General features: G+C 46.7%; 1 long non-coding RNA gene across 1 annotated transcript; it reads right to left on the bottom strand.

Moving 5' to 3' along the window:
- Nucleotides 1–1,204: 1,204 nt before the first annotated feature.
- Nucleotides 1,205–6,814, bottom strand: LOC131591661 (uncharacterized). The gene is made up of 3 exons (XR_009280434.1): nucleotides 6,538–6,814; nucleotides 5,840–5,930; nucleotides 1,205–1,288 (listed from the first exon to the last, which is right to left on the bottom strand). It is a non-coding gene; the product is annotated as an uncharacterized LOC131591661 (long non-coding RNA).
- Nucleotides 6,815–9,201: the final 2,387 nt, after the last annotated feature.

The following is a 9,201-nucleotide window of genomic DNA, read 5'->3' as shown; positions in this document are numbered from 1 at the left end:
TATCATTGGGGGCACCAGGTAATTGAAAACCTGTGTGGCTGTTGGGGAAAATCCTGTGAAGATATCCCACCAATGATGCTGGCCTATTTGTTCTACTTCGGTGAGGACATTCTTTATTCTTTCTGAATCATGTTCTACCTGCCATACCATCCGTGTAGTTGTTTGATTCACTCTTTGCACCAATTCCTTTACTTTAGGGTGTGCAAGCATTGCTTTGAGAATTTTGACATCCATCCCTATTTGCAATTCTGGTATTTCTCGATACAGGTTAAAATCTGTGTTAATTAGCTGTTGAGTAGTTATTGGGACAGTATAATGAAAATCGCAACCCACTACTTTGGTAAAGTTGCATACACAAAAGTTAGTATTGTTAGTTTCTTCTTGGCAATTATCTATAGTGACATTGTCACAGGCTGTCCGTACGCAAGCACACCCATTCCCTATATAGTAAACTTGTGACTGTGTTCGATTACGCAAAAGCACTTCAAAGGTGCACACTCTATTCTCAGCATCTAAGCATAAATCTTCTGCCTCTACTACAGCGTTTTCGCAAACATAACCTAGCTGTCCTCTAGGAATACATGCTTCTGTGCTAACCGATTGCCACTTATTTTTGATATAATCATAACTGGCCCAAACATTGTTTGCATTCCGCTGGTGGAGTGGTTTCTTGGGGCAAGTCTTTGGGGCTGTGATCCGGTTGGATCTTCCCGGAAATCACTCCACCGACATGAAATTGGGCCCTTTTGCTGCCTCCAAATAGTGGGCTTACCCATTTTTACCGGACTAAAGGTAATTAAGTTATGTTCGGATGCTGACTTCCCCAAGGATCGAATTGTCAATACTAGCTGCTTTGTTCTTCCTTCCACTGAGTCAAGCTCTCGACACCCAATTTGGATTTGGTCTCCCTTGTATGCTACCATGGAAGATTGATGCCATAATTTACTTGCGTATGGCTGATTGTTACGTAGGGCATATACCTCGAAATAGGGTCCCTTCGCTCCCCATTCCGGGTGGGTACACTGGTGTGCGTGAGACCATGGATCTATCGGGTCAGAGTCTCGGGGAAGAACTATACTTATCGAGAGTCCAATGATCAGGGTTGAAAGGGCTTGAGGTGAAGTCAAGGTCATGATGTCCGTTCCTCTTGTTTACTCTCTGGAGCTTTCTTGACCCGCGAGTAATGAATCCACGTAGGTCGCTCCTTGATCCGGACCGCGGTGAAGGTAGTCAGCAGCACTTGGAAAGGTCCTTCCCACTTCTCTTGTAGGGGTTTTCCTAAAAGATTCTTAACATACACCCAATCACCGGGGTTAAACGGATGCAATTTACAATCAGGTTGTTTAGGTTGGTGCTCTATTACCACGGTAGCATTCTTATCTAATTGTTTCCCCACTGTAATTACATAATCATAAATGTACTGGTTACCGATTTGGCCTATGGCATCCCCGTTTACAACTTGCATAGCATAAGGTCTACCATACAGGATTTCGAATGGGCTTAGCTTCTCTTTTGACCTTGGTTTGACTCTCAGCCTCAGCAGAGCAATAGGCAAGGCTTGATACCATAATGCTTTGCTTATTGCTCTCACCACTTTCGCACAGAAGTGTGTACCCCTATCCGAGGAAATACTCTTCGGTACCCCAAACCGCGGAATGATTTCATTCAACAGTATTTCGGTCACTTCTCTTTCCTTGTTTGTCCTGCAAGGGAATGCTTCAGGCCACCCAGAAAATGTATCAGTTAATACCAACAAATATCGGAGCCCCCCTTTTCTTGGGAGCTCAGAAAAATCAATTTGCCATACTTCACCTGGGAATTTACCTCGACTTATGGCTCCTTGGTGTATCTTGGTTCTCGTATTCGGGTTATTTCTCAGGCACCGTTCGCACTGGGATGTTACGTGCTTTATAGTAGTAAATAATTTCGGTCCTGCTATCCTGGTTTGCAAATATTGGTAAAGCGGATCCAAACCCCAATGGGCCTTCTCATGTTCTGCTTTTACAAACTGCCACATCACATTTCCTGGTACTACTAACTGTCCTGTTTCCAATTGACCCTAACCATTTTCTAATATTTTGCCCTTATTTCTTTGAATCCATTTATGGTCTGATTCCTGGTAATCTGGCTTGATACTGATATCCAGGTCTCCTGGTATTAGGGCCATTATTCCCACTTCCCTAGACTTTGTGGCAGCCAATTTGGCCTCTGTATCTGCCTTTCTATTTCTTATTTCTGGAATAGTATTGCCTTTCAGATGTCCCTTACAATGCATTATGGCCACTTGAGCTGGGAGTTGGACCGCCTCTAGCAATCGCAGAACCTCTTCTGCATGTTTGACTGTTTTTCCTTGTGTAGTCAACAGTCCTCTTTCTTTCCAGATGGCCCCATGAGCATGTACAACAGAAAAGGCATATTTAGAGTCTGTCCATATATTGATTTGCATATTCTCTGCCAATTCCAGAGCTCGAGTCAGAGCTATCAGTTCTGCCTTCTGGGCTGAAGTTCCTGTGGGTAAGGGGTTCGACTCAATTACCCTTTCTGTAGTAGTGACCGCATAACCAGCCATTCTTACTCCTTGCTTCACGAAGCTGCTGCCATCCGAGAACCAGTTGTCCGCATCTTCGAACGGCTCTTCTTTGAGGTCCGGGCGACTGGAATAGACAGCTTCAATTGTCTCCAGGTAGTCGTGTTCGATGGGTTCTGCCGGGGCTCTTCCTTCTAGAAATGAAGCTGGGTTCACAATGTTAGTTACCTGAATGGTTACGTCATCTGATTCAGCCAGAACGGCCTGGTATTTTAGGAATCTGGAAGGCGACAACCAATGGTTGCCTTTCTGTTCTAGCACAGCTGACACGGTGTGGGATACTAGTACAGTCACCTTTTGGCCCAGCATGAGCTTCCTGGCCTCTTCTATGTTAATTATCACTGCGGCCACTGCCCTCAGACAGCCTGGCCATCCTTTGCTTACTTCATCCAATCGCTTAGAGAAGTAGGCCACAGCTCTCTTGTGCGGTCCCAGCTGCTGTGCTAGGACTCCTAAGGCCATCCCTTGTCGTTCGTGGGAGAACAGCCAGAATGGTTTTGATACGTCTGGGAGACCTAAGGCTGGTGCTCTCATTAGTTCCATCTTCAACTTCTTGAAGGCTTCTTCTGCCTCGGGAGTCCAAACTAGGATGCTCTTAGCCTCCTTCAACAAATCATACAGTGGTTTAGCGAGTATCCCGTACTGGTAGATCCATAACCGACACTAACCTGTCATCCCCAAAAAGGCGCGCAGATCTCTCACCGTCTCTGGTTTGGGCATCTGGCAGATGGCCTCTTTCCTAGCTGCTCCCAGGGATCGCTGTCCTCTGGAGACTTCGTATCCCAGGTACACCACTTGTGTCTGTACCAGCTGTGCTTTCTGTCGAGAGACTCGATATCCATTTAAACCCAGGAAATTCAGCAAGGAAATGGTCCATTCAATGCATTCTTCCTCTGTCGCTGTTGCTATTAGGAGGTCGTCTACGTACTGCAGAAGGGTGCCATCTCCCAGCGGCCTTTCCCACTGTTCTAGTTCCTTGGCTAACTGATTCCCAAAAATCGTAGGGGAATTGCACCACCCTTGGGGCAACACTGTCCAGGTGAGTTGGGTCTTTCTTCCACTATCTACAGATTCCCACTCAAAGGCAAAAATCTTTTGACTCTCGAGAGCTAAGGGGAGGCAAAAGAACGCGTCTTTTAAATCTAATACGGTGAACTAGGCCAAATTCTCCTTCAGTCTGGTCAAAAGCGTGTATGGGTTAGCAACTACCGGATGCAATGCCTTAGTTATTTCATTTACTGCTCTCAGATCCTGGACTAACCTATAGGTTCCATTAGGTTTCTTGACTGGCAGGATTGGTGTATTAAAATCTGATTCGCATTCTACCAATAACCCCAGTTCCATAAACCTTCTGATTGTGGGCTCAATCCCTTTCCTATCTTCTATCCTCAGAGGGTATTGTTTCTTTCTCACCGGTTTTGTCCCAGCTTTAAGTTCAACGACAATCGGTGCTGCTTGTTTTGATTTTCCAGGTATATCAGTAGCCCACACCAATGGGTACATCTTGCTCAGGATTTGCTCGAAATTGTGGCTTTCAGGTTTAGGCTCCACACAACTGATCGTTAGGCTTAGAGCTGTAATCAGTTGTTCTTCATTTACTTGAAACTCCAATTGGTCTTTGTTAAACTTTATTACGGCCCCCAAGTTCTCCAATAAGTCTCTCCCTAGTAGGGGTTTTGGTGAATTTGGTAAATACAGGAACTGATGAATTCCCATTTGCTTCCCAATTTTGTATTTAATGGGTTTCAAAAGTAAGCCTTTTCTGGTTGGCCTGTTGCTCCCACAACTTGCACAAATTCATCACTTTTAGGTACAAATTCTTGATTTAAAACCGAAAAGGTTGCTCCCGTATCAATCAAAAAGTCTAATTCCTTTTTACCCTCCCCTAGCTCTATACTGCACTAGCCGTTGATAGTGTTCCGCGTTGCCCGGGTCCCACTCTGGTTTACTGCTGGGAAAATTATCTTTTAGTCTCCCCGATAATAGTTGGGCATGTCGCCTCCCCGTTTCCAATACGAGTTCCCTTTCCGTATCTGTCAACTCTGACAACATCACTTCTATATCCTCCCAATCAATATCTAAGTTCTTTGCCATTAGTTCAAACCTCTTTGCTACTCCCTCTGGATTCCTCCTGAAGTTCCTTGCCTCATCCCTCCAATTGTTCAAATCACTCGTCGAGAATGGCACCTTTACTCTAGTCTTTTCCCCTACCATTGGCATAACTTGTCGGAGAGGAGCTATCGTGCGATTCCCTTTCTCCCCTTGCTTTGCTTCCCCCCGTGCCACAGATCTGGTGTAATACGAGTGACTGGTCCCCTCCCCGGGATTTTCTTCCTGTGCCTCAATGCTTTCCCTATTCTTTCTCTTCTCTTTCTTCTTTCCCCCTTCTTGCTCTTCATTTTCCTCTCCTATCTCTATCACACAATCCATCCGATTCTCATCCTGCGTCTGTCGCCTCTTTTGTATCTGCCAGCTCTTATCCTGTCCCGGGCTGCGGTTCCTCTCATCCTCTGCTCCCCCTCCACTTCTCTTATCCTCTATCTGAATTACTATGTTCAGTTTCTGTGAGTTACTCTCTGCCTCCCTTTCGCATGCCTCATTATCATTCTTCTTGCTGTATCTCAATTTAGGGACGTCGCCTCCCGGTGAATTGCTTTTATCCCCAGTCCTTGGTGCACTGGTTTCCATTCTACAGACGCCTCCATTTCTGGAGGTGTTGCTATCTCCATATGGACTGAGCTCGGGTATGCTACGTGCCTCCCTTCGGCTCTCTGCTTCTGACCCACTGCCTTCCTCCCCCTCAACCTCCAGTGTGGGTGGGCTGTCAGCATTCATGTAGCTCCCTGACCCCTGTGGACTATCTAGTCCCTGAGGGTTGTTTTTTCTCCCGTCAATCTCTGATTTTAATGGGCTGCCCTCCTTCCAACCCCGGACTCCCTCCCAGGTCCTTCCAATGCTTTAGGATGCACCCTAAGGGGGTTTTCATATTTACGTCCTTACTCTGTTGACCTCCCATGACTATCCCCTGTATCTGCGTTTTCTGTTAACCGAAACAGTCCCTCTCTCGCAACCACGATATGCTGATATATTTTAACACTTCATGCACACAATCTCAATCGCTTCGTCCGTTTCCGACCTGGCTTCTCGCGAAGAACAGGAAATGCGGAGCAGGACTCCCTCTCGCTTCGCAGCTACGCTGCGTCTCACTCACCCTCACATACAACACACACTTATAAAATAAAATTGTTTTACCAGGTTTTGTCACAAAAAAAGTCGCCCTCAAACTGTGAAGTACCGGCTTCCCAAATTCAAGGCACGTAGACAGCACAATGCGCGTTTCAGTCTATTACATAAAGAGTGACAAGATGTCTCCTATAAAACTTTGCAACAAACACATAAAACGAACACACAAAACACATACAAACACCAATGGTACCAAAACCTATGACACAAAACACATACAAACACCAATGGTACCAAAACCTATGACACAAAACACATACAAACACCAATGGTACCAAAACCTATGACACAAAACACATACAAACACCAATGGTACCAAAACCTATGACACAAAACACATACAAACACCAATGGTACCAAAACCTATGATGTCCGAGATATCGAACACAAATGGTACCAATTAGGGACAAACACCAATAGTACCAAAACCTATGATGTCCGAGATATCGAACACAAATGGTACCAATTAGGGACAAACACCAATAGTACCAAAACCTATGATGTCCGAGATATCGAACACAAATGGTACCAATTAGGGACAAACACCAATAGTACCAAAACCTATGATGTCCGAGATATCGAACACAAATGGTACCAATTAGGGATTTTTACCAGGGCGTCCCCTGGTTTACCCTTCGGTGGTCACGTCTGACCCCCGTGTCCCAATAAAGCGCTTTAAACCAAAACCAATAAACAATTAAAAATACCTCTTAATTGGAGCAGGAGATGCAGGGAATCCTTCCTCTGCCGAAGAGCGCTGGTCCGGGAGGGGAGTCTCTTCTGACAAAAATCCGTCAGGGGCCCCAGAGGGTCCCGGCCCCGGACCGGCTCTTCGGAGGGAACCCCTCAAAGTCTGAGTCTCCTGTTTCGTCCCATCTGGGTCGCCAGAACTGATGCCGAATTTTGCCCCAAAAGGCGATGAATAACTGTCTAAGAGACGCAGTTTAAGTCAGATAGACAGGAGGTATTTTATTAGCAACGTGCACGTTGGGGAAATCTCTAAAGGGAGTTTTCCAAAGTCTTACAACAAAAGCATGCCTTTTATACAGTTTAGGTTTGGAATTACATCATATCAATGCATATTCATATGGGGCGTGCCGTAGGCGGGGCGTGGGCGGAAACTTCTATTTTGAGGATCTTTTCGGGGGTCGTTCCGGTCGGCCTTCATCGTGGGCGAGGGTCTCCGAGGAGTCTTCCTCCTTAAACTTTTGAACTTCTTTCCAAATTTGGTCCTTTCCCGGTGTAGTTGGCCGAGTTCCCAACCTCCTAGGGCCAACTTATCATATTGACATTAGGCATGCTTTAGCTTCGGCTTAAATTACGCTTAGCCCGGTGATTTTTTTTATCCTTCTCTTTCCCTCCTGTCGTTGTGTTTATTACTTCCAGATGTTCCCTTCATATTCTATGTTTTAACCCATTATTTCTCGAAGGCTATCTATTTTATGGCTTCAGGAGAAAACATGAAAAGATGGGATGGAAAATCTACTGCTGCTCTGGGAAAACAGATGCTTGAATTGGAAGACAGCAAGACTCAGGGGGGATACTCCACCAAAAAGAAAGCCGCTCCAGTAGCCTGTAGTCAAACTGACAAGTATAATGATGACATGTCTGATTCCCTTGAAGGAACCTCCAAGACATATACCCAAAGAAAGAAAGATAACCAGGCTTAGAGGGGCCCTGCCTCTATCCAGGTAGAGGCTAGGGAAAACCGTGTCTTCTGGACTGTGTAGATTCATTGGCCTGGCACATCAGAACCACGAAAATATGAGGCCTTGGTTGACACTGGTGCACAGTGCACCCTAATCCCATCAAGATATGTAGGGGCAGAATCTGTTTCTATTGCTGGTGTGACAGGGGGATCACAGGACTTTACTTTAGTAGAAGCTGATGTGAGCCTGACTGGAAATGAGTGGAAGAAACACCCCATTGTGACTGGCCCAGAGGCCCCATGCATTTTGGGCATAGACTACCTCCAAAGTGGGTATTTTAAGGACCCAAAGGGGCTTAGGTGGGCATTTGAGATAGCAGCTGCAGAGACGGAGGGCATCAAGCAATTGAACACTTTTCCTGAACTGCCAGACAACCCATCTGCAGTAGGACTCCTAAAAATGGAAGAACAGCGAGTGCCAATTGCCACCTCGACGGTGCACCGCCGACAATATAGAACAACTCGAGATGCTGTGATCCCCATCCACAAGATGATCCGAGAACTAGAGAGCCAAGGGGTGGTCAGCAAAACCCACTCACCCTTCAACAGCCCCATCTGGCCTGTGTGTAAATCTGAAGGAGAATGGAGATTGACTGTAGACTATCGTGCATTGAATGAAGTGACTCCACCACTGAGCGCTGCCATGCCAGACATGCTGGAGCTCCAGTACGAGCTGGAGTCCAAGGCAGCGAAGTGGTACGCCACTATTGACATTGCCAATGCATTTTTCTCCATTCCCCTGGCAGCAGAATGCAAGCCTCAGTTTGCCTTCACGTAGAGGGGAGTGCAGTACACCTGGAACCAACTGCCCCAGGGGTGGAAGCACAGCCCCACCATCTGCCATGGACTGATCCAGGCTGCCCTGGAAAAGGGTGAGGCTCCAGAACATCTACAGTACATAGATGACATCATTGTCTGGGGGAACACAGCAGCAGAAGTCTTTGAGAAAGGAGAGAAAATCATCCAGGTTCTCCTGAAAGCCGGTTTTGCCATCAAAAAAAGCAAAGTTAAGGGACCAGATCGTGAGATTCAGTTCCTGGGAGTAAAGTGGCAAGATGGACGGCGTCAGATCCCTACTGATGTCATCAACAAGATCACTGCAATGTCTCCACCAGCCAACAAGAAGGAAACGCAAGCTTTCTTAAGTGCCAAAGGTTTTTGGAGGATGCACATTCCTGAGTACAGCCAGACTGTGAGCCTTCTTTACCTGGTCACCCGCAAAAAGAACACTTTCCAGTGGGTCCCTGAACAACAAGCCTTTGCTCAGATCAAGCAGGAGATTGCTCATGCAGTAGCCCTTGGCCCAGTCAGGACAGGACCAGATGTGAAGAACGTGCTCTACTCTGCAGCCGGGAGCCAGTCTGTCCTGGAGCCTTTGGCAGAAAGTGCCTGGGGAGACTCGAGGCCGACCACTGGGATTCTGGAGCCGAAGCTACAGAGAGTCCGAAGCCAACTACACTCCCACAGAAAAGGAAATCTTAGCTGCCTGTGCAGGAGTTCAAGCCTCCTCAAAAGTGATTGGCACAGAAGCACAACTCCTCCTGGCACCCCGACTATCGGTGCTGAGGTAGATGTTCAAAGCAAAGGTTCCCTGTACCCACCACGCCACCAAAGCTACAAGGAGCAAGTGGATCGCCCTCATCACGCAGTGCGCCCGTATTGG

Source organism: Poecile atricapillus, chromosome W (genome assembly GCF_030490865.1).
Source record: "Poecile atricapillus isolate bPoeAtr1 chromosome W, bPoeAtr1.hap1, whole genome shotgun sequence".
Taxonomy (NCBI): Eukaryota; Metazoa; Chordata; class Aves; order Passeriformes; family Paridae; genus Poecile; species Poecile atricapillus.
This window is presented reverse-complemented; position numbering and strand designations above follow the sequence as displayed.